The following is a 26,669-nucleotide window of genomic DNA, read 5'->3' as shown; positions in this document are numbered from 1 at the left end:
ACGCTCTGGGCCTCTTCCTGTTGTCTGTCATCTGCTACATGTCAAAACTTGTTATTTAATCAGAGCTAACATATCCCTTTTAGCCATGCAACTGGATTCTAGATCTGACTTGGTCACAGTATTTGGAAAGATGTCTCTTTGTTCTTTCTCTGAAGTCTTTATTTAAGCTATCTTAGCAATTATCCTCTTGGTTTCACAATAACATCACCTCTACATATGTTCCATACGATAAAAATAAGTAAGACCTGGTGGAAAGAAACTGAGATTATTTTCACCCAAAGACCTAGGTTTGAGTGTTGACTTTGCCACTTACTAAATCCTGGGCAAGTTTTCTGACATCTTCAAGCAACATGGAGAAAACAGCTAAACTCACAAAATCATTGAGAAGATTAAAGGAAAGTATATGGAAATCAACTTAAAGAATTATACAAATGTAAATAAATATGTGTATGGAACTATGTAAATATATATGTAAATACATATTATCATTTAGTTTTGCCAAATAAAATGTGAAAGAAACATAGGACTCAGGAATATCAATATTGCAAACCTAGAAAGACAAAAAGTGCAAATTTTGCAGGGCTCAACTTGAAAGTTTCTAGAGGACAAACACTTGTGTTGGTGGAAGGCCATGGTGTGACAGCACACAGAGGCTTGCCTGCTGGAGAGTTTTTATGAGCCTTGGCAGCACAGCATAAGAGAATAGATGATTCAGATCCTCTTCTTGTGAAGTCAAAATTATGTATTAATAGAATGTGTGCTGTGACTGTTTTCCTTGATACAAATGTAAGGTAATAGTCTCAGAATTTCAGATCTAATTGCTTTGTTTTGGATTCTTGTCATCTAAATTTAATCCTAAAAAATACATGCTTTATCGGATGATTCTTCATTGTATTGCTTTTTTGTTTTTAATCTACACACAAGGGGTCAGAGTGTATATATTAGAAGTTATATTAAATATTTTAATTTTTCATACAAGACCTTCATGTATTTTGCACACACACACAAAAAATGAGGGTATTCTAAAGCCTCACTATGCCAAGTGTAGACTATAATCCAGCAGCAGCAGCATCACCTTGGAGCCTGTTAAAGACACACAATCTCAGGCTCTATCCTAGACCCATTAAATCAGAATTTGTAATAAGAATCCCAAATGATTTATATATGTATCAACTTTGAAAAGAACTGGTTTTGATCACCTAATAGTTAGGTTTAGTTCAGTTATTATGTCATTTGTTCTATCCAACAATATTGACTTCCTCTATAACTCATAGAAATTAGGAAGTTTCTCCTTTTAGCACTTACACTTTTTTTTTTTTTTACCTCCATACCATGGAATGTGAAGGCATTTGTGTTTGGGTCCCATTACCTCACTAAGCTTCCGTTCTCTCCCTTTTCGTCTTCCTCCTCCCTCCCAAGCTATGTTTCAGATGTGCTGCAATACTCAAATCTTACATTAAGAGGCTAAGTGTATGCTACGTGGGGTCCCAGCTGGGTATTCAGTTTGACTACAGCATTGCTCAAATATTAAATATGGTGATGCTAGGAAGATTTTTAGACAGGAAGATGTTGAAAAAAGCAGCTAAAAGTGGAAAATATTTATGGCTTCATTAAGATTGGCCTGAGGCACCATGGAACATTTTCTCTCTTAATCTTTTTTCATTATGTAATCTGTTCATGGAATTCCTAATTCTGCATGACATGCCATATGGGTAAATGGGTTTTGCTTATGGATGTAAAGATGGAAATTCAATTTAAATTCAAGGATAAATAAAGAGAGAGAGGAGAAATAGAATTCCATAGAATAGAATGGTAGTTCCTCAGAGGATATGGGGCATAGAATAGGAACTCTAGGTTTCAATACCTAAAGAAAGTTTTGGGGTGCAAAGGGGTAAGAAAACAGTTATGGAGATTTGGGAAAGATAGAACCTCGAAGACCATCATTCAGAGATATGAGGAATCTGGGCTCTTTCCTTAGTATACAAAGCAAGTCTTTCAAGGATTTTCGCAACATGAAATGAGTGATAGGCTTGTATCATATTTTGATTTTAGAAATGAAACAATATTTAAAGTAATAAATTTCAAAGCATTTAAGTAGAAAAACACTCAAAACTATATTGCTAAAAACATAACCGTTAAGATGTCACAGAAATCAAAATATCACATTATTAAAGTCCCTGCAAAATAATAAAAAAACAAAAAATGAATAAAAATATTTTTTAAAATAATCATAAACAAACAAACAAACAAAAAAGTCGCAGCAATTTGACTTGAAAATATTTTGCCATTGGTAATTACAAAGCAGCTTAAATTCTGAAGCTTTCAAGTGCAAAAAAAAAAAGTGTTTTTCGAATTGCAAATTAGCATAAACAAATGGAAAAAATGACCAAGGATGACTACATACGCCTCAGTATGAAGTCACTATAATTAAGAAAACTCATAGCTTTGTGAAGAACTCTATTCTTGAAGCCATCAACTACACTGTAAACTAAAATAGAATTGCCTTTGAAGAAGTTATTTCAGCCCTCTGAGCCTGAATTTTCCCTTTTGTTTAATGCTGATTGCTACCCCCCACCTTGCCTGACTTAATTCATACGAGCTAATGACACAATGGTCCTTTCTCTGACCAACAATCTAATGGGGACTTTTTCCATTAAATTTTGGAAAAGTATTGGAAAGGCATATGAATAAAATATATTTATCAAAGTATGTAAGGAATTATCTTTATTAAAAAGCATAACATTACATAAAGTAGATGTTCAGAAAAACCCAGATAGTTAATCACAGTTACTCTAGTCTTTAAAGTCAAATAATTGAGGCATAACTGACTGAAACTGTTTGATATCATTAGGTGCAAGACCTTAAATTAAATGCAGGCTTTTATATTGGGCAAAAGCCAAGATTTTTGAGTACTCAAAAGGGTATAACGTGTGTAAGGCCTTCCACTTATTTATTCCTCATAATTATAATTGTATGAGTGTGAAGGAATTCGATTAGCACATTCACATAATTGGTTTCTAACCAGAAGGAAAAAGCTAGAAATAAATAAAACCTCTATCTTCCCCCAAGCACATAACTGAAGAGGCAGCTCTCCAAGGGTTGCTGTTTTCATTCCTGACAGGAAGGAAACGCTGAGGGAATCCATTTCCTGTAGCTTCTATGGGCAGTCTCCATGGCCATTATGGAAGTTTCTATCCCTCTTGCGATTAGATGTTTCAAAATGTCACGGATACACTTTCTCCTTATTTTAAAACACAAAAATAAAAGACACGGATTAGAGAAAAAAGAGCATGTCTCTCAGGTGACTGGAAACACACACTTGTTTTTGTTTAAGCCTTAATTCAAAGGCACATTTCACTTTTTTATTCTGAAATAATTTCAAACCTAGAGAAATGTTGTAAGAATTATACAAAATACTTTTGTACCTTTCACCCAGATTCACCAATTGTTAACATTGCCACATGTGTTTCATCTCTCTCTCACTCTCTATTTATATGGACATATATGTACATATAAAAAAAATTCTGAGCCATTTGAGAATAAGTTTTAGACTTTGTATCTCTTTACTCCTTTAATACTCCAGTCTGTGCCTCCTGAAAAAAGAATATTTTCTTACATGGCTCCAGTACAACGAACAATTTTAGGAAATTTGACCTTGATGCTATTACCTAATCCACAATTCATATTCAAATTTCACCAATTATTCAGCTCCATCAACTTCTAATCAGCAGTCTTAACAAATAATCTGGATGTTCCATTTTCTTTAAGAAACAGTGGACAATCAGAAATTGCAAATAACCATTTTATTTTCCAGAATGTACTAGGTACCAATATAGATATGTTACTAATTTGTTGACCAAACATAATGTCTTCTGTTGTCATGTAGAAAAAAAAAAAAAATCCTTAACTAAGGTAAATATCTTAGCTACCTACTAGAAATGGGTTAACTAGGAGAATATACAAATAAGAGACAATATTTAATTAATTCTTTTACTATATGAAAATCATAGAAAAGTGGAAAGGCCTTTTTTCTCTTGAAGCTTCTTTGAACTAATTCAAATATATTTAGAGTCTATAGGATTCTAACTTCTCCAGCTCATAAATTTAACTAATCTAATGCCATTTTTCAAAGTTTAACAGTATGAAGATCTGCCGGTAGAATAACAAAGGCCAAAGAACCACAAGCAAAGAGCAGGTTGGTTTGGTTTGGGTTTTTTTTTTTTTTTCCTTAAAATTTGAGTACAATACTTGGGGAAAAGAAGACTGCCTTCTCCTGAAGATTTCTTAGGGCTTACCCTGAAAATTAGCCTTCATGCCATGACAATCCACAATGAGATCACCAATAAGGGAGGAGTGGGGGTAACAATTCAGTCAATAATGATGCTGCTATGAAGAATCTATTTGAAAACCCACAGTACTCTTTATACGGCAGTACAGATTGTTCAGACCTCTTGGGACATCTTCCCAGTATGAAAAAGACATATTGGGAAGATGTCCCAAGAGGTTCATGTACTCATGTTAAGGCTGATCCCAGACAACTGTACAAAATGCAGACATTATGGCCACTTCCTTGAACAGAAGACTTGTGGAACAGGAAATTCTACCAGCTTTCAGAAAAAAAATGGACAATATTTGACTTTGTAAATGCATAAATACAATGTTTAATTAATTCTTTTAATTAAGTTAGAACGTTCTAATCAAACAAACATGACTCTAAAGTGTAACCTAATTACAACGATACTGAGATGAACATAGCTCTATAAATGCCAAATATTTAAAATCTCAGTTTCTTATTTATTTGCTTAGATAAAATTTTTATTTCTATTTAAACTTTCAGAATTTCAGTCACTAAAATATCAAATTTATTCATATATACAATGAAATCTCTTGTGTTACTAAAAAAAAGAGTATATCTACTGATTACATCACGATACTATACTACATGTAAGTTGCACAACTTTATAAAGTATATGTGCCCAGTAAGTATTTATATCTAAGAAATTTTCCATTGCAATTGCTATTGCACTTTAAAATTGCATATATATTTAAAAGCTTTTCTACCAATTCAAAATTTAAAAGGTAATTTTTAAAGATAGATATCTAAGCCCTCCCCTAAAAAAATTGTGTATGTAATTTAGTCAGTTTTTAAAAATTTAATAAGAAATTTTTTCTTATGTATTTCTGACTTAATTTAAATAGATTTTTTTCTTTCATTTAAATATCACTTTTTTCAAAAAACTAATAGTTGGGAATTATGCAAACAATATTTATAATCATTTACTACACCTGTGTGGCTATATAAAGAAGTTTTCTATTTACTTTGTGTTATTATATTATATATATCTTTATTAAAATCATTTTGTTTATAAGAAAAGTACATTTAGCTAATTTACAGACAAAGATAGCAATTTAATTGGGCTTGGCAAATAATGTAACATAAGGTTCATCCTGTAGAAAAGAAATTTTAAATAAAGCAAAACAGCAATATGTTGAAACCAAACCAAATGGTGATACCCCATTTGTGCATCATATTCCCATAAATAATGTGGGAAAGAGAAGAAATGTAATACAGTACATGTCAGGCCTCTGAGCCCAAGCCAAGCCATCGCATCCCCTGTGACTTGCACGTATATGCCCAGATGGCCTGAAGTAACTGAAGAATCACAAAAGAAGTGCAAATGCCCTGCCTCGCCTTAACTGATGAAGAACCACAAAAGAAGTGAAAATGGCCGGTCCTTGCCTTAAGCGATGATATTGTCTTGTGAAATTCCTTTTCCTGGCTCATCCTGGCTCAAAGGGCTCCCCCACTGAGCACCTTGTGACCCCTACTCCTGCCTGCCAGAGAACAACCCCACTTTGACTGTAATTTTCCTTTACCTACCCAAATCCTATAAAACGGCCCCACCCTTATCTTCCTTCGCTGACTCTCTTTTCGGACTCAGCCTGCCTGCACCCAGGTGAAATAAACAGCCATGCTGCTCACACAAAGCCTGTTTGGTGGTCTCTTCACACAGATGTGAATGACAGTACGTAAATCTTAATGCTTGGCTCATTCTTAGCTTTATCTTTTAGCATAATTAGGCCAAGTCTTAATTTTTTAAAAAATCTTTCTTAAAAGGTATTATCTGCTGATGCTGTTATCAGCAATTCTCTTTAGCGTCAAAATAAAATATACTGTACTAGATAAAGCATCCCAGAGCCATACCACCACCCAACAGCCCAATCTACACCCTTCCTGTCCAATTCATCCAACCACTCACACTTTTAATTGTGATATTTGATCCCCAAGTCTGAGTTATAAAAAGAATGATCAACTAGAAAAAAAAAATCTAAATCTCTTTGGGATAGAGTCTTCGAAAACATGCCAACAGCTCCTGGACACAGATGAAGTCTTTTAGTTTTTATACACAATGGAAAACCATTACAGATCCAATAAGAGTCAGAGACATCCTTTATTTTCTGTTGTTTAAAAGCTTTACTGCATCTCTTATGAAGGGAGCAGCTACCTTTAACATTAATTTGATGTCTACTTGCATGGAGCAGAATTGAGGGCACTTACTGTCAGGCCTCTGAGCCCAAGCTAAGCCATCACATCCCCTGTGACCTGCACGTATATATCCAGATGGCCTGAAGTAACTGAAGAATCACAAAAGAAGTGAAAATGGCCTATTCCTGCCTTAACTGATGACATTACCTTGTGAAATTCCTTTTTCTGGCTCATCCTGGCTCAAAAAGCTCACCCACTGAGTACCTTGTGACCCCCCACTCCTGCCCACCAGAGAACAACCCCCCCTTTGACTGTAATTTTCCTTTACCTGCCCAAATCTTATAAAACGGTCCCACTTCTATCTCCCTTTGCTGACTCTCTTTTCGGACTCAGCCTGTCTGCACCCAGGTGAGATAAACAGCCTTGCTGCTCACACAAAGCCTGTTTGGTGGTCTCTTTACATGGACTCGAGTGAAACTTACTAAGAAGAATGAAGCATAAGTGCTACGTTCTCTGGTTTTACCTCCACAGAATTCAAATTCCCATGTTTTCTTTCTGCTGTTCAAACCTGTATCACTAGGCCGGGCGCAGTGGCACAGACCTGTAATCCCAATACTTTGGGAGGCCGAGGTGGGTGGATCACGAGGTCAAGAGAATCAAGACCATCCTGGGCAACGTGGTGAAACCCCATCTCTACTAAAAATACAAAAATTAGCTGGGCGTGGTGGCGCATGCCTGTAGTCTCAGCTATTTGGGAGGCTGAGGCAGGAGAATTGCTTGAACCCGGGAGGCAGAAGTTGCGGTGACCCAAGATCATGCCACCGTACTCCAGCTTGGTGACAGAGCAAGACTCCATCTCAAAAAAAAAAGAAAAAAAACAAACAAAAACAAAATCTATGTCACTACAAACTATCAGGAGTAGGAGCTGACTTCACTACAAACTAGAGTAGCTTGCAAGCAAACATTATAAGTTAAACAGGGTGAGTTCCCTGCTTCTGGAACTGCTTAAGCTGCCCTGACCAGTCCTTTTCACCAAAAGTACCTGCCATTTTGAGTAAACTCATGTCTACTATTTGTTTGTTTTCTGACTCATTAAAAAAAAAAAATTTCTAATCTAGATCACTATGCTTCTGCTATGCATTTTTCTGCAGACTGAAGATCTTTATATTTTGTTTTCAAAAGTATAATATCATAAATGTGGACAACTTTGCCAGGTCACCATTTAGGGAGGGAAAATACAATGAAAGATGTTCTACTGCTTTTGGACTTCAAAACAGGCTTAAGTTTGTATTAATTCCATCAAAGTAGTCATCAGCATTACGTACCAGAATCTGACAACTCGCTTTTGAATTCCAACTCTAATATGGGAAAGATCTCAAAAGAGAGATCTTAACCTTTCCCAGTCTCTTTTACCTCATTCATACATAATACTTAGCTCACACTGTTGTGAGGATGAAATTCAAGATAATGTATTACTTTTGCTGTAATACATGCTTTTGGTTGCAAGTACCAAATTCTTAACCGACAACACCTTGAACTTATATAACAAGGAGCCTGAAGGTAGGTGGTGGCACACACAGGCTCAGTGACTCAGCACTATCAAGGTCACATCTCTGTGAGGCTCCTGGCCTTTTTCTCGTGTCTGTAAACTCGTGGTCACAAGATGGCTGCCTTATTTCCAATCATCACTTCAGTGTTCTCTACCTAGTCTCCTCCTAGATCTCATTAGGTGGAACTACATGACATACTTAGCTTTAAGAGAAGCTAGAAAAATTAGCATTTATTGCACTTCCACAGCTTCTATAGTGAATGTGCCCAAGGGAAGGGATGGTGAGATGGGTGTTGGAAAAAAATAACCAACAGAATCTGCCGTATTTCCTTTGAAAAGCTTTGAACAGTATGTTAAGTAATGTTATTAAATTCCCTTGTAACAGAATATTTTGTTTTTACTCTATGTAGTGTGCATTTATACCTCTCCTGAGGCTGCTTACGTTATCAGCTTCCATAAGCCTCTCTGACCCTGATCTCAGCAGCAAGAGATAGCATGTGAGTTTTTGTTTTTGTTTTTGTTTTCTACAAAAGCCGATTAGTCTGCCTTCCATGAAACCTGGCACAGGCATAAAAAAAAAAATAGAGGCGGCACATCCCACAGTTACCTTAAGGAAGATAAAAACAAACATATCCAATTATTGTATTAAAAGCAATTTCTTAAAATTTTAATTTGGTAGTAATATTGTTAATAAATAATTTACTTATGATATTTCCTTTAAATAACTATTCTATAATTAGTTGAATGTGGCAAGATGTCCTGCCTGAGTCTGCAAAACCTGATTCCCTGCCTTGCTTGTTGCTTCTGCTAGGTCACACGTGCTTACTTAATCTTTATTGCCATCTTCTGGAGGATTTGTTTTTATATGCAAATTGGTAATACCAGGCCAATACAACTCTTCTTTTAAAGGGATCTGGAGCCACAGGCCCTTTCAGTGTCTCAAAGCACTGAAAACACTAGATCAAGTGTCATAACCACACGGGCTGTGGAGGCAGTGCACCTCAGAGAGCATCTCAGAAGTAACAGGAAAGTCAAATGTCCAGAAAAACAGCTCCCTATTTCCAAGCAGAGGCTTGTATTTTCACTATTAAAGTTCCACTTTATGGAAGCCTTCATGATATAAGGCTTTGACCCATGCCAAAATGCAGGCAACACTGGAAACATTGATATTTGAAACTAATTAAATCAATTCTATTTGAGCATAAATGAATTTGGAACGCTTTTCTATGGTGATGAATGAGGTGCAGAAGTGAAGAACACAATACATGAACAACATGAATGTCACATCTCTGAGCATCACCCATTACTGCCCTGCTGCCTAAAAGGTATACATAAGAGGACCACAATTTGGGGCTGGAACTACCTAGGGAAGGTGAAACCAAGCTGTGAAGTCAAAGGGAATGACTACTAATATGGCAGCCAAGGAAGTACAGCAACCACACTTTGTAAGCAGTTCACATGCACGAATCCGATCACAATCCATTGGGCATCCCATAAGACAAGCTGAACATTGCTAGGAAACCCACCGATAGCAACAGTCAACTTTTAGGTGGAAAGGCTAACAGCTAACACCAGAGAGGACTATCTGCAGAGAGTAGCACCCCAGCCACCTAGCCAGGGCTTAAGAGTAGGCTGCAGCCTCTGAGTCCCAGGCTGTGAAGAATAACACAAATATTTATTCTTAGAGGGTTTTGCGAGCTTATTCTGACAGAGAACAGAGCTACGACAGTGCATCTCAACTTCCTTACATCTTGCTATAAAAAGAAAATCATGGTATTTTTACCCTGAGAAGAAACGGATGAAGCTACTCATAGCAAAGGCTCTGACCATTCACCACATCTGTAACCCTCCACCTCCACATGACAGATAGGAAGTTCCAGTCTGCAGAAAATCTGAAGCTTGGTTCTCTAAATGTGACCTGAAGACAGAGCCAGAGGGAAGGAAGTAAGAGGATCCTAAAGTTCAGACTCAGGGTTAGTGAGGGATCCAGTGTAACTGAGCTCTGCTTAGAAGGCAGATGGCTCCGATTATGCAAAGAAAAGACTTGAAGAGGACACTGAAATGAGCAGAGCAGGGGGAAAGGAGAGGGAGCAAACAGGCTTGGAAAGTTAGAAAATTAAACTTGCATAATTTTACCTAGGCTCAACAGTTGCAGTGTTCCCTTTAAAAAGAGAACATAATCATATTGTTCAAGCATTCATTCATGCAACAAATGTCATTGAATCTGTACCACATGATTAATATAGTTTCAGCACTACAGATATATGCATGGGCAAAACAAACACAATCAGGTCTCTAACCTATGAGCTTGAGTCTACTGAGGAAGCTTGACATTAAGTAGTAAGTTCAGATTTTTTCTCACACATTATCATAAGTACTATATGGGAAAAGGACTGGATACTTGCTCTGAGAGAGAACAATAAAACCAAGAAACTAAGTACTTTAGATTAAGAGATTAAAAGATGACCTTTTTCAGGAAGTTATATTAAGGTATTCTAAGAACATGCAGTAAGAAAACATTAGCAATTCTTTTAAAATACTTTAAATATAAACAAAGTTTATTATTATATATTATATATATTTTTGCTATGTGTGTAGTAATACATAGTAATATATACAGACACAGGATTATTGAACAACAGCTAATGACAGACAACTAAAGCCTAGTTTAAAAAAACCTGCTTATACTATGAAATATGAAACACCATTACTGGACTCTTACTTTTCTTCTCATATAGAATAACAGTTAATATTTCATTAAAAAAATTAAAGACCCAAGAGGAAAAGAGGAAAAAGAAGTTGCCAGATTTTACTTCTAAATGTATATACTTTCATACATATGTGTTTCTACAAAAGAAATATTTAATCTTGGTTAATCTTTATGCAATCTTAATATGTAACAGCTGAAACCTGAGTAAATAAACTTAAATAGGCTTCATGTTCAAGGGCATAGTTTCCAAGCTGATAAAAACATTCTGCGCACTAGTGGTTGCACCTAGCTCTGAGAAGAATATCAATGTAGTTGCAAATATTTATAGAATAAGCAGAGAAATTCATTCGGCTATAATACACAGTTCAACTTAAAATGTAGTCAATTCCTAAAAGAGGGTAAAAATTCTGAACTTTGAAATGATGCAACAGGAGGTTAGTGGGCTAATTTTCCTTTTGTATACAAAAGTTTGTGAGCATCTAGAAGGAAATATAAAGGGGTCTTCTAAGTTGCTAGTTAGGTATCATGTACAATTTGTGAAAATCTACTCAGTGTACATGAATCATTTGCATAAACTTTTCTGTTTGTATATTATATGCCAATTAAAAGTGGCTCATTTGTTGTTTTTGTTTTGTTTTTAGTTTGAGGGGGAAAAAAATCAAGTTCAGGGAAACTTTATCTGGGACACTAGAACAAACTCCTAAAAGGAAAGCTTAGAGTAATTTTTACAAAATTGGAAACTAGTTGGTAAGACAGTTCCAAGTATATTACTTATTTTAAATAAATATACAAGGGGGGATGTACAAGAGGTGCACAAAAGCAAATAAAATCAGAAATCATTGTATTTACCTAAAAGGAAATTTCACTGTAACTGTAGCCTTTAAAAATCAGTGTCATCCTTTAATCTATATTCTAATCATATTATAGCTTTATCTCACATATGGTCTTCATTTGCAACACCTGCAAAGTTTTATATTTGTGCTTTTGCAATTTCAATCACTGATGCCTAAGGCAACTACTCATAAAACTGTAAACACTGCACTTGCCTCTTTCAGTTATAAAGAAAGAAGAAAAGTAATTGGATGCTTATGTCACAGAATCCTTGGGGTGTTGCTTTTCCAGCCGGAAAAGCTCTCTGACCGGTCTGGGTTCATTCTGCCCACTCTGCCCGGCAGGCTGCACTCACCTCATGCGGCCAACCTGGATCCCACGCCTGCTAAGGGTGAGCCACATGCAGAGTGGTGAGGGGTGTGTTGGTGAGCAAACGTGGGGTCCGGTCACTGTGCACAGACAGGTACACTGGCTGCAGCGGGATAGGAAGTTCTAGGCGCCAACACGGGTGTCGGCTCCCTGTGAGGCTGCGGCTGGACCAAGCATACTGCAAGCAGCTTCCACTGCTGGCACTGGGGAACGTGGTGGCATCCAGAAGCTTGGAGACTACAGGAACCGCAGAGCCCCAAAGAGGGTGTCACAGCCCTGACTCGGGGAGCTCCTAAGTCTGGGCTCCCTGAAGGGCCACAGCTCCTCTCCTCTCTTCTCTCCTTCTTGTCACCGCAAGGTGGTGGGCAAGGGGCGTGTTTCAGCCCTGTTTGTGTTACAGCTCTTTTAGTCCCACCATCCTGCGGGTCCCAAGTTCTTCTCCCATGCCCAGGAAGAAAGAGGTACTCGGACAACTGGAGGGTGAATAAGGTGAGGAGGTGGTTTATGGAGCGACAGTACAGCTCTCAGGAGACCTAAAGTGGATAGCTCTTATCCGCAGGCAGGTACTCCCAACATCTGCCCAGCCCTCAGCTGAGAGGAGACCCACAGTGTGAAGCTCCTCTCTACAGGCAGTTTGTCCTGATGTCTGCTCAGCCCTCAACTGAGAGGAGACCAACAATGGTAGCTCCTCTCTGCAGGCAGGTCATCCTGGACATCTGCTCTACTCAAGTCTGGCTGAATCTGGGTGATTCCATGGGCTTCAGGTGGAAGGAAGTGTGCGCTGACTGGTTTATAGGTGGTCATGGCAGGCTTGCAAAAAGCACCGTAAGTTCTCACTTCGGTGGGCAGAACTGGCAGCCCAGCCCGAAGGTGGGCAACACAAGGTGTCTCCGGGTCCACACCAAGCCACCCTCAGTACCCCCTGGCCTTCCTCTTGTGCTCATTTGCACCCAAAGTCCAGACGGGGCCGAGGGAGTAGGAGACTGGCAAGTCAGTGCTGCCCCCAGCATGCGCACACCCGGCCAAGTTATGACAGCACCAGCGCTCAGCCTCAACTTTGCTCTGAAATCGGAGAGGGTATTGGGAGTGGGGAGGAGCCAGGCAGCGGGAGCAGGCATTTCCAAGCTTGCAGGGGCAGGGGGGCCTTCCTAGGTCCCCAAGAGCACAGGAATGCCAAGTTCGCTGCCACACGTGGGTGGCTGCAGCTGCGCCCGGGAAGGAGGGGATCCCGCCCCTCCAACTAGGAAGGGGTGGGGCTTCTGCCTGTTCTGGCTCTTGCTGGCTCCATGGAGCGCATAGCCCTGCCTAGCCCTGGCCCCACCTCCCCAGCTGTAGGCAGTGTCTCCGCAGCAACCATTTCAGAGGGGCCGCAGCTGCCATCACTTTCTCCTCAAGAACAATGGAGAAAAATCTGAAGTTGCACTTACTCAATATTTACGAAACAATCTAAGTTAAATTTTAAAGTATTCCTCTCTCTTGTGACCCATTTGTTCTTTTCTCTATTTTTTATGTATTTCACAGATATTTTGAGACATGAAACAACTTCTTTCAAGTGATTTCAACATCTTCTATCCTTATTCTTTTGAATATTTTCCATTTACTAATACATTTTTAAGATCTTAATCTACTTAAAATTTTGGATTTCCATGTCACGGATAATTATTTAGGAGTAAGACTCTTCTCCATTTTATCCCCCACCACCAACTGATGCCTTGAATTTTCCTGAGATACAGAAAATTGATGAATATTTTAATTAGTAGTTAATTCCCCTTTGAATGTGTAGCAGTCATGAAGCTCTAGGCAAGAACTGGGCTCAAATTTGTCTCCTAAGTGATATATCATCACTCAGAAAACGTTTTAAGTAGTAACCTATGATATTAATTAAACAGATTTACAGAAATCATTTACTTGTGAAAAAAAGAAAGGGAAAGTGAAAGGCAGAGTTTGTGTACTGTGGAAAATTACAGATTTCGACATCCATTATCTTTTTCATGAATGCAGCCTTAAAGTCATTGAAGAGAAAAAAAATCCCTGAGTATTTTCTAATGTTGCTGTTTGTTCCAACACTTGCTTCAGATCATACAATCAAGCCTCTTCATTCACTTTGTTTGTGAAACTAGTTACTCATGGTCACTCAGTTTCCTTCATATTGAATCCTAACAGAGGCATTGACCAGGACTATTGTTCTCAAAGGTTAAAATACCCCATGAATGACTACATCATTGCCAAAGTATGTCCAGGTCATGGAAACAAACTCAACAACATGGCCAAAGACTTCTGGAGGAGGGAAGGAAGACCTGAATTTTGATCTGATCTTTCCAACTAACTAAAAGAGAAAACTCAGCCAACTGTCCTATCTTGAGCCTCTGTTCTAGATATAATTTTATAAATAAAAAAGCATTGTCTAATGCAGGTTTTTCTTAGATGTGTTTCAAAGCACTAAATTGTTTCAATAACATTTTGAGCAATTCTGAGATATACATCCCCTTCTTGGAGGTTCACAAGAACATTATTAACACAGTGAAGTTTCTGAGAATTCCTACAGTTCTGCTTAATTTTGCTCAAACCACACAAAATGTTTTACATGTTTTTGTAACCTAACACCCCTTACCATCTGTGGAGACTTCATTGAGAGTGCTGTACTGGTGATTTTCAAACTATGCTCTCTGGAATTCTTTTAGGGATTGCTAGAAAATGTGGTAAGAAGTGGAGAGCAGGAAGGTGGAAAGGAAGCAGTCAGCAGGCAGGATATTGGGACCCCAAGCCACAATTCAACCTTTTTACTCTGGGTGCTCAAAATATAATATTCTTTAAAGATAATAGATCCTTTAATCTTTAATAGATTTTTAATACCTTTAATGAAATCTTTAATCTATTTACTTTAAGGCCTCAAAATATAATATTCTAAAATTCTCTGACTTAGAAATGATTTATTTCTAGTATGAATTATCATGTTGAGCTTTTTATGAGATTTCACAGAAAAGGTCCACAGTGTTTCCAAGATAGGGTGTATTAGTCAGAGTTCTCTGGAGGGACAGAATGAATACGATATATGAATAAATGAAAGAGCACAATAGGTTCTTGTAGTAGGTTGAATTATTGCTCATGATTATTCATTCCTGTCCAAACCTTGCTGTGCTTTCCTGGAGGCAGAATTTACTTCCTTGCCCCATTGATTGGGGCTTGGCCTTGTGACCCACTTTGGTGTCTTACATGCTTTTTTTGACCTCTCTTCATGATGAGACAAGCATGCCCCAGCAAGTGGGTACTCATCAGCCAAGGCCCAGGAATTGGAAGACATGTGAAACCCAGTAAGACCAACAAAACTACAGTCAACCCACAGCCTTCTGGTAACATGAGCAAGAAATTAATGTTTATTGTTTATTGTAATAAACACAGAAAAGTAATAAAAATGTAATGTTTGTTGTAAGCCTCTGAAATTTAGGGGTTGTTTGTTGACAGCAGAAGCTGATGGCTACAATTCTAAATCAAGTGTCTGCAATATTACCCTTGAATAACTTTAAACTAGAAAATAAGATCCAAGAAAGAAGATGCTGAATTTATTAAGTTTTGTGATTACCTTATATAACTTTTTTAAATGTTCAATAATATTATCTTTTCTCTCTATATATCCAGATACCATTTTTCTCCCTCCAAGGATAAATGTTTTACTGTCCCATGATTCACAGAACAAATAGAGGTTAACAACAATGCCATTAAAACTCATTATACATAGTTTTCCACCAAGAGAATCAAAGCCAACACTACTTTGGGGTTGAGATTTAATAAGAAAAATTTTAATGTGTATTATCTATGCCTATGATTGTTTACAGACCACTTAATCAGGTCAAAATTAAAACTCAGCTACGCTTAATCAAGTTATAAATCAAACAAGAGCCTTCTCTACCAATACACATAAAAAGGCGGCCAGAAAAAAAAAAGCTATATTTATTTCATCCTAAAAATTAAATTGAAACCACATCTGCTAAAAGCAGGTACACAAGGAATGAGTAAACTTTTGCTTTACTCAAGTTCTTTAGATTTACAGGACAGTTATACAAAAACAGTGTCCCATAATGTATGGAATGACCATGGAATGATTCCACTTACTAGAAAGTACAGTCAGAAAAACACTTAAGAGAAAAGTCTACTAGTAAGGTATCCATCTACTAAGAAATCAGTAAGGAAAGGCTTATGAAAGTAATCTGTTCTTACTGAGTTAACCATGTGCACAGAAGAGCCATAAAACCAGGAGCAAAATTATATAAAAACAGTAAGAGACAAAACAGTAGAAGGTTAAAATTTTCTAATAACTGAATACTGATAATGAGTGTGATGCTTAGAGTTTGTGATTCCTTTGAAAAATCATGAAAAAAGAATTTGTGATCTACATGGGAGAAATTTTTCTTACATAATTAAAAATAACATTAACTACTATTTATTAAGCACAGCCAATGGTTAAATGTAATCATAGAAGTACAGCACAGCTATCTGGCATGGGCAAGGACTTCATGACTAAAACACCAAAAGCAATGGCAACAAAAGCCAAAATTGACAAATGGGATCTAATTAAACTAAACAGCTTCTGCACAACAAAAGAAACTACCAGTAGAGTGAACAGGCAACCTACAGAATGGGAGAAGATGTTTGCAATCTACCCATCTGACAAAGGGCTAATATCCAGAATTTACAAAGAACTCAAACAAATTTACAAGAAAAAAATCAAACAACCCCATCAAAAAGTGGGCAAAGGACATGAACAGACACTTCTCAAAAGAAGACATTTATGCAGCCAACAGACACATGAAAAAATGCTCATCATCACTGGCCATCAGAGAAATACAAATCAAAACCACAATGAGATACCATCTCATATCAGTTAGAATGGCGATCATTAAAAAGTCAGGAAACAACAGGTGCTGGAGAGGATGTGGAGAAATAGGAATGATTTTACACTGTTGGTGGGACTGTAAACTAGTTCAACCATTATGGAAGACAGTGTGGTGATTCCTCAAGGATCTAGAACTAGAAATACCATTTGACCCAGCCATCCCATTACTGGGTATATACCCAAAGGATTATAAATCATGCTGTTATAAAAACACATGCACACATATGTTTATTGTGGCACTATTCACTATAGCAAAGACCTGGAACCAACCCAAATGTCCATCAATAATAGACTGGATTAAGAAAATGTGGCACATATACACCATGGAATACTATGCAGCCATAAGAAAGGATGAGTTCATGTATTTTGTAGGAACATGGATGAAACTGGAAACCATCATTTGCAGCAAACTATCGCAAGGACAGAAAACCAAACACCGCATGTTCTCACTCATAGGTGGGAATTGAACAATGAGGACACTTGGACACAGGATGGGGAACATCACAACCAGGGCCTGTCATGGGGTGGGAGGAAAGGGGAGGGATAGCATTAGGAGATATACCTAATGTAAATGATGAGTTAATGGGTGTAGCACACCAACATGGCACATATATACATATGTAACACACCTGCATATTGCACACATGTACCCTAGAACTTAAAGTATAATAAAATACAATAATAATAAAAAAGAACCACTGCTAAGATCACAAAAAAAAAAAAAAAAGAAGTGGGCAGATGAAGGAGAGCTCAATAGATAAATTTGTTAAATGGCAGTTAACAGTGATAGAAAGCGAGAGATGTTGAGTAAGTACCAATATATACAAGGGCCTGTAGTTCAAATGCCAGAATATGTACACTTATAAGACATTCAAATGATTCAAAAATGTGTTTCCTTCAAAGACTCAGTATTTACTTCATTATCACTGTGTTAGTTTTCCAAGGCTACCATTGCAAAATACCACAGACTGGTATTTTCTGGCAATTCTGAGCACTCTCCATGGCTTGCAGATGGACACCAGTCCCCTGTGTCCTCACATGACCATCTCTTTAAACACATTCATCTCTTATATCTCTGTATATCCTAATTCCCTCTTTTTATAAGACCGCCAGTCAAATTGGATTAGGATCCCAACATAACAGCCTGATCTAACTTTCTTTACCTCAAATTCCTTGTCTCCACATAGTCATATTCTGAGGCATACTAGGAGTTAGGACTTCAATATATGAATTTGGGAGGGAAACAATTCAGTCTTCAGCAATTGCACATTGAGTTGAGTTGACTTTCCTAGTTACTTGTGCATGCTATCAACCAGAGAAAATAAGAGACTATAATCCTTTTATGTTTTTGCATCACTATCTACTTATCCTTCCAACCATATTTTTTGAGGTATTCACTATTAACATTCACAGTTTTACATATTATACATTTCTAGATATACAGCCTTTTTGGTTTGGTCGACTAGTTGATTGGTGGGCTGTTTTACATTTTACTCAATAGCAGAAAACATAAAAATAAAAAAGCAGGCCGTTGAAGCCAAGTGAAACTTTGGAAGAACATCTTTATAATTCTGCAAGTTTATTCCCAAGAGATTTTATAACATTGTGGGGCAAGTCTGAAAGCAAAACTTTTCCTCAAAAAGTTTTAATATTCTGGACTCCAGATTTACTCTAGACCGGGAAGTCCCTAAGTATTTAAAATAAAATAAAAGAAAGTTACAAATATTTCACCACATTTAAAAAATATTCTAGATGAAAATGAAATTAAATTTGTTTTCTTTTTTCCCAGGTTCATTTTAAAGTCATTTCTGTAAGATCTTCAACAGCCATACATTTTCACTTCTGAATTTTTACCTGATTTACATTCATAAGAAAACTATGTTCTTGCATGCACTGATTAAATTTCTCAGTTGTCACCTGACATCAGTAAATATTTATAACAAACTAACTAAATAAGCTGCATTAACTGAGCACACATATTTTATTTCTGACAAATTACAGATCAGGAGCTGTCTTTAATTCAAGGGCCTAATTGGTATGTTTAAGTGTATATTAGTATGTGTGTTTATTTGTTGGTTTAGCTTCTTTTAATGAAAATTTACAGTATTGGCCGGGCGCGGTGGCTCAAGCCTGTAATCCCAGCACTTTGGGAGGACGAGACGGGTGGATCACGAGGTCAGGAGATCGAGACCATCCTGGCTAACCCAGTGAAACCCCGTCTCTACTAAAAAATACAAAAAACTAGCCGGGCGAGGTGGCGGGCGCCTGTAGTCCCAGCTACTCGGGAGGCTGAGGCAGGAGAATGGCGTAAACCCGGGAGGCGGAGCTTGCAGTGAGCTGAGATCCGGCCACTGCACTCCAGCCTGGGCGACAGAGCGAGACTCCGTCTCAAAAAAAAAAAAAAAGAAAAAAAAAAAAAAGAAAATTTACAGTATTGAGAAAAAACACAGCTCTCTATGAAGAGCTATGTATTTAATATATGTGCTTTTCAGTAATACGAGATTGGGCACATCTTTTAATCAGTAAAATGAACTAATATGGGATAATTTAGAACAGTATCTAAATGGAGGAGAAAACAAGATTGTTCAAATTTACATAATATTTGAGAGAACCGTCCCCCATACTAAGGACATCTTTGTTTAGATAGATTTAATGTTTCTCACTATACTTTTTAAAGTATAATCAAATTCATAAATTTTATACCCCAAATACTCTTTGTAAAGGCCCACATTTTTCTGCCTTTGTCTTGCAAATATTCATCTACACTGGATGTTCTTTTAAAAATTATATATTATATATTTTTATTTGTAGATCAAAGTGCTGAATAAACAATTATCTCTCTAATACACCAATGACATCCTTAAATATAGCTCACTACATTAAAAATCATTCTAGTTCAATGAGAATATCAGCTATCAAACTGAATATCAGTAATAGTTATATTCAGATGAGGGGATCAGAATGTTAACTTTCAAATGGATTACTAGACTATCAAACTCTTCTCCATCATCCTGGAGACACGGGCACATAATACACTTCTTCTCTGAAAAGTGCAGAAAACAAAGTATAGTCATGGTAGGAATTTAAAATGATACATTAAGGAAATATTGATGTCGACCCAAATGTTGCTCTCTTTTTTAAACTTTCTTGAAGACCCAGAAGAACCAATATTTTATGACTCCCAGCTTAGATTGGACCCCCAAGTCTATTAAAATAGTTAAAATGGCAAGTAAAGGGGTAGGCAAGTTGGAGATATGTTTTATTTAATAGTCAACTTCTACATAACATTTGGAACACTGATACCTTGTTGGCGGCTGGGATCTTCATAACGAGGTAAGTATGAGCGCACTGATACCAGGAAGTGTTCCAGCCAGTCTGAAACTATGAGATGAGCAGCTCAGGACAGCTAGAATAAGCCCTCACTCTCTGTGTAAGACTTACACAACGCAGACATTCTTATCTCAGGATTCCTTCTCTGCTACCTGATGCACTTCTTGACTATTTTGTCTTATCATTAATTTTATAGCTTTATGAAATATAAATTAATTTTAGTATCAGATTAGGAAAAACGGAAATGAAAATACGGAGTCACATATAGTGCATAAGAAGATCAAATAAGGATAGTTTTAGGTAGTTTCTGCCATTGCTTTCTTTCTTGAGTGAAGAGTTGATTGCATTCATAATTGATTCATGTGTTTCCATTTCACCACTGAAACATTACCAGGTCATCAACGATTCTGCCTTGGGTCAGAAAGCTTCTCCTGCTGTCACTCTTATCTAATCTTATAATGAAAAAATAAATGGCATGTTTTTGGATAAAAGCTGGCTTTCTGACTGCATTGGACGTTTGGCAGGAGCTAGAAATAAAACAAGCTATCCAACAACCACATTACTAAGAAGGCAGGCTCCTTTTACAAGATTTATTCCTAATTCTTTTGGGGTTAGAGAGCAAAATGTGATAAGAACGAGGATTGTTTGATACCACTTACACTCTGCTCGCCTCTCTCTAGAGCTCTGTCTTTATCTCATGAATTCCCTGAGACCCAGCAATCACATTTATGTGGATGGTTCTGGCCCAGCTCCTGCCCTGCCCTCCAGACCAGCACTTCTGCCTCACACTTGACACCTCCACCTGGATGTTCTGCCAACAATGCTGGCTTCAAAGTGTGTGCACCTCTGCCCTCTCCCTGCCTCCCTTTCCCTTGCCTTAATAAATCTCCCTTCTCACTTTTCTATTTCCTGTTGGCCACCATTATCTGTCACCCATCACTGAAGTCATGTATGGGTTCTTCTTTCATTGCCTCCCACCTAGACTCTCTATCATCCTCCCTTCCAAGTGAAGCTCCTGTTTTTGTGTGTACAGTTGTCAAAGTCTCCAGACTCTCCTTGTAGCAATCAGTTCTACCTTCTGCTTTAAGATGTGTCTACCCAGAGCACAGCTGTCATGAGCTACCATTGCCCCCACATGGTGCATTTGTACAAATCAGGAAAGGCATCCCATCTACAAGACACTTGACTTCCGTCTGTCAAGAAACTTCTCATTATATAACACACTTATAACGACTAAAATATGGTCCCATGAAATACAGAAATCAACAGGGTCACCAGGTAAATGACACTCTCTAAGATTTTGCAGTGCACAATCTGCACACAACACTCAAGGCTGCCCTGTGATCCTGTCATCCCTTAACTCCATACATTAAATGACTCCTTATCACCTGTGAAAATATGTGCAGACCTGTTAGCCTTGTGAGGAGACGCACCACACTTGACTTCAGCCTGCATCTCCAGTAGCAGCGCCTATGCCTCACCTCCTCATATGCGGTTGCTCCACTCCTCTGGTATACTTTCTCAGGACTCACACTTGCCTGTCATCACACTTTTAATCATCTATCCGCCTGGTACATTCTTCCTCCTTTTTTTTAACCTGTAAATATTTCACCCATTTTTCAAACGTCATTTCTCCTAGGAAGCCTTACCTTTTCTCCACCCCAAATAGGAGGTGAGCAGTTTCTCCTTTGAATCCACTGTACTTTGTTTATACCTCAGTTACAATATGCGTAATATATTGCCTTTTATTATAGTTCCTGGCGCATTTGACTGATGTGTGCCTGATGGCAAACTCTTTAAAGATTGTGTCTCATTTTATGATTTCTTCAGCACCAAGTTTAAGATTTTATGCAGAATAACTTTTTAATTCACCTAGTTGAACTAAATCAGTAGGTCTCACTCCTAATAAGATGATTGATTATAAGCATTCCTATTCCTTGGGAATCGTATCAAAAAGAAAATTTTTATTTTCTATTCAATTGTCAAAAAAATGGAATTATAATTATGTTTCTGGTCTTTATATGTGCACTGTATTCCATTTGCTTTACTTCTACAACAACTAGGTAACCTTTCTGGTCTTAGATACATAACCCTTAAGATACATGTTCACTGTTGTATTTTGCTTAACCAAGCAGGATTGAATATGATTCTTTCTTTTCTTTGTTTTGTAAAGTTAGTCTATCCTTGATTTTATAGGTCTTCATTTTCCAACATCTTTACTGTATGAATAAGAAAAATCTTACAAGGAGGGTGAGAGTGATTTCTCTTTTTTCAACTGCTAGTTTTGAGAGCAGCTCACAAGTAATAATATGACAAGAAGTATTTTTGGTCTTCCACCTGCTGAGACTACCATGCCACTGTGGGTTTTAAAGAGATCAAAATCTCAACTGAGTTAAGAACTTTTAACTCTTTTTATCACTTTGCTGTTAAAACTATACTTAGTGGTAAGAAAAATAATAATTATTTTATTAGATTTGGATTAATTGATAAATATGTGATAAGGGCATGGCTTTTAAAGATTACAAATGTTTTATGGGACCCATAGATTCCTAGACCTGTGTCAAAAACTAGACCATGGATGGCAATTAAAGACGGTAATGATCAATGACACAAGGATATAAATGCAAATGAAGTTGGCAATATTTATATTTTAAAACCACCTTAAAGCCCCTGTTACGTCATACTTCCTCTAATGAGGGAGCTTAACAAATAAACACTGACCTTTGTATTCAATTGCCCTCTGAAATGAAAGCAAAGGAAAAGTTTGCTATTCCTCATAAACTAACTTTCTACCTTTTTATCAAATTCAGAATATAGTTTTCCTTTCTGTTTTGGCTTCCAGGGAAATCAGAGTTAACTGAGATTGAACTCTTATTTTTCAGGCCTGAAAATACATGTAATCCAGATGTTGAGGAACTAACTCATATCATAGTAATTTTAAACCATAGGGATTTAAAGGTCACTTGGTCTAACATTCCCACTCAAATCTGAAATCCCTCTACAGCTTCTCTGACACGTGGCCATTTTAGCTGCACTTGAATGATTCTAGTATATACAGCTCATGATTTCATGAAGGAGTTCTTCCCCCAGGGTTAGTTCTAAAATTCAGAAAGCTTACAACTTACTGAAATTTACCTTTTTCTTTAACTTCCCATTAGTTCCGCCCTCCAGAGCTATACTTGATTTAAAAAATAAAAAAATAAAAAAATAATCCCCCTTCACATGACTTTCCTCTTTGAATATTTATTTTAAACTACCTTGCCTTTCCTTAGATTTCAATCTGAGCTCTGCTACTTGCTAGCTGTGAGATCCTGGGAAACTTATTCAACGTCTTCAAGCCTCAGTGTTTCCCTCTGTAACATGGAGATAATAATAGGATCCACGTCATAGGGTTGTCTTAAGGATTTTATGAGAAAAAACCTGTAAAAGTGCTTAACACATTGTCACTACCCCCGCGACTATCTTAAAGATCTGTTTTCCTCAAGTATGTTCTGTTAGTGGCTTATATGGGAAGCCCTGTTTCTCTCAGTTCATCTGCATTCCTCCATTTTTGTTATTATTCAAATTGCTCTTTCACAATACTTTTTCCACCTCCATGGCAAATAATTAGAATGTGACAGTGATGCTGCCAGATCTCCACAGAGCTAGTGAGCCCTGCTAAACTCACTCAAGTCCCACTTGTCTCCCTGTTGAGTTCTACCTTCTCTGCAGGCCAGAGCTCAGCACAGTGTCAAAGAAAACCATGTTGGTGATTGCCTACTTCTCTCTTGGAATCTCCCGTTCCTTCACTGTAACCTTTGATCCCCATGCAGAGCTGTAAAATCTGGGCTGCCATGTATACCCTTTCTCATTTGGCTTTTCCCAGGTCTCACCAAATATAAATAAATAAACTTACCTGCTCTGTGTTCTTTTTCATCAGTGCCCTCATCTGACCTGGTATTGGTCATCTACTCTTGCAAACCAATTGTGCTGTTCAGCTAATAGAAACGCATGGCTTAATTTTTCACCCTAGCAAGAAACAAACAAAAAAATGTTAATTTTAGGCCAACCTTAGAACCTTGACACATCCCTGAAACGACTTTAAGTCTTTGATAACACGTGATTTCTTTTTCCTTTTCTTTCCTTTGCTGTAGGTATCTTAACAAGTGCGTGTGTATGTGTGTGTGCATGCATGTGTGCACACAGAGCACTGCAATCTCCTACACCCATTAACAATAAGTGGTATCTTCTTTAGGAAGGCAACAGTGTCAATCTCAAGTAATTGGAAGAGGGTGGCATGAGATGGGCCTCTCAATAAGAAATTCATGTGACATACCTTAATAAGGGTATCTTCCCCCAAAACACTTGCATTATCTATGGCTTAGTTCAACCCTAAATACAAATTTATTCATGATCCCATGGTATGAACATACTTATACATAAGAGATATTTCAGGCCGGGCGCGGTGGCTCAAGCCTGTAATCCCAGCACTTTGGGAGGCTGAGACGGGTGGATCACGAGGTCAGGAGATCAAGACCATCCTGGCTAACACGGTGAAACCCCGTCTCTACTAAAAAATACAAAAATCTAGCCGGGCGAGGTGGCGGGCGCCTGTAGTCCCAGCTACTCGGGAGGCGGAGGCAGGAGAATGGCGTGAACCCGGGAGGCGGAGCTTGCAGTGAGCTGAGATCCGGCCACTGCACTCCAGCCTGGGCGACAGAGCGAGACTCCGCCTCAAAAAAAAAAAAAAAAAAAAAAAGATATTTCACAAATGCTGTTTCATGGGGATGAATATTTACTATCAGCATTTGACTTTTTTAAAAAATTAAGAAATTAACATAAAAAGATAAAGAGAAGATTTTCAAATGCCTTAGGGCTAGATTCTCTTTCCACAGTATTTTCTTAATGCTCTCTTAATGTCAGATTTCAAAATGAATCATCCAAGAAAACGAAAAAGACCCTGTAATAGATTTTTCAATCAAAGTCAACAGAAGCACAGCTTTCCTGAATATTTCATGTATCCCCCAAAACAGAAAATGACTGCAATTTCTCTAAAAGTTAGGCTATTCTCTGAACACATCCCCTCAATCTTTCCCATTTAGAAGCTGTCCACAATAAATATGAGTTCACTCTTTGAGTATGAACTTATAGTTAACATGTTCAAATTTATTCTGCTCACGCTGGTTGCTGGCTTTTCTTAGAAACGTCTTCTATTGACTTGTTTTCTACTTTCAGAGATGTGGCAAATTTCAGAAAGCCTATATTATAAAAATTTAAATGGAATAAAATGAAAAATAAATCAGCAACTCAAAGGGTTGTTTCAGCTATTAAACCAGACACTTTAGGTCTTCTGTGCCATTCACCATAAAGTCACCATTTAAGTCGATCAAGTTGATTAAGAAGTTGATAATGGCTAAACCATCAGTAAAGTCCATCTTATATTTTCACAAACATCCAAATTTTTCACTTATAAAACAAAAAATAACAGATTATTTCTCTACAAAAAGAGTTACAGAAACAACACAGACATATCATGAACAAAAGACATTAATGAGATTTCTTTTGTAGAAATTGGCAGCTGGGAGGGAGAAGTGGATAGGAAGGCATGAGCCAATAATAATACTGAACTGTGGTCAACCAGTTAACTAGTTACCTGGGCTTGCAATCTGATATCCTAGGTTGCAAGAATCTTTCTTAAAGTACCCCCTAATCTACACATCCTAAAATGTGCCATCATTTTGATGACTATAACAGAGTTCTCCTAAGATATATATTGTCTTGCTCTCTGGAAGCCTCTCTCTACCTCAAGATTTCCATTCTTTTCCTCTTTGAGACCCATATCATGAGGCTCTGAACAGTTATGCTCCATTCTCAGGGTCATCCCCAAGCTAGCAAGACCTTATCTCTGACAGGAGTTCACATATTGGTAGTGACTTGCACTGCAGCTATTTTTTTTTTTTAAATCCTTGACAGGTAATGTATTGGAAATATCTTCGGACTGAAAGTCAGCTGTCTTGAGAGTCATATCCACTACATCACTTATTCACAGTTTGATTTTGGGCAAATCACTGAATTTTACATATCTTCATAAGTGTTTAATGATAATAACACTTTCCACAAAATCCAATAAGTAATTATTTAGGGGCTGTTAAAACTAGACATGATCTTGGAGGCTGCACTCCTCTAAACGAGACCTTGTCTCTGCCCTTGAGAGGTTCAGGGTTTAGAAGGAGAGACAGGTATTTGAACTGGCAAGGAGAATACAGAGCAATAAGTGCCAAGCAGGGGGAGGCCCCAGTGATCTTCCTGGAAAAATGAACATTTCTCAGTATTACTGATAAAGGATATTCCTGGCACTGAAGCTTGTAGCAAAACAGATACAAAAATACGTCAGTTAACATAAAGTCAAAATGTACGCAAGGCCAAAAAGTAAGATGAAAATGGTTTGATTATGGCTGCTAGAAGGGTATCCTGTAGATACAAGGCTGCATTTGAAACAGTAAAAATGTATTCAAAATTGTGT

At 37.5% G+C, this 26,669-nt stretch overlaps 1 long non-coding RNA gene across 1 annotated transcript in view; it reads right to left on the bottom strand.

The window, feature by feature from the left end:
* LOC103226404 (uncharacterized) overlaps positions 1-26,669 on the bottom strand; it is a 148,788-nt gene that overhangs the window by 109,211 nt on the left and 12,908 nt on the right. Inside the window, exon 2 of the long non-coding RNA XR_494814.3 lies at positions 24,063-24,175. This is a non-coding gene — a long non-coding RNA (uncharacterized lncRNA). The remainder of the gene's footprint in view (positions 1-24,062; positions 24,176-26,669) is intronic.

The sequence above is a fragment of the Chlorocebus sabaeus genome, chromosome 21 (assembly GCF_047675955.1).
Source record: "Chlorocebus sabaeus isolate Y175 chromosome 21, mChlSab1.0.hap1, whole genome shotgun sequence".
NCBI classification, from domain to species: domain Eukaryota; kingdom Metazoa; phylum Chordata; class Mammalia; order Primates; family Cercopithecidae; genus Chlorocebus; species Chlorocebus sabaeus.
This window is presented reverse-complemented; position numbering and strand designations above follow the sequence as displayed.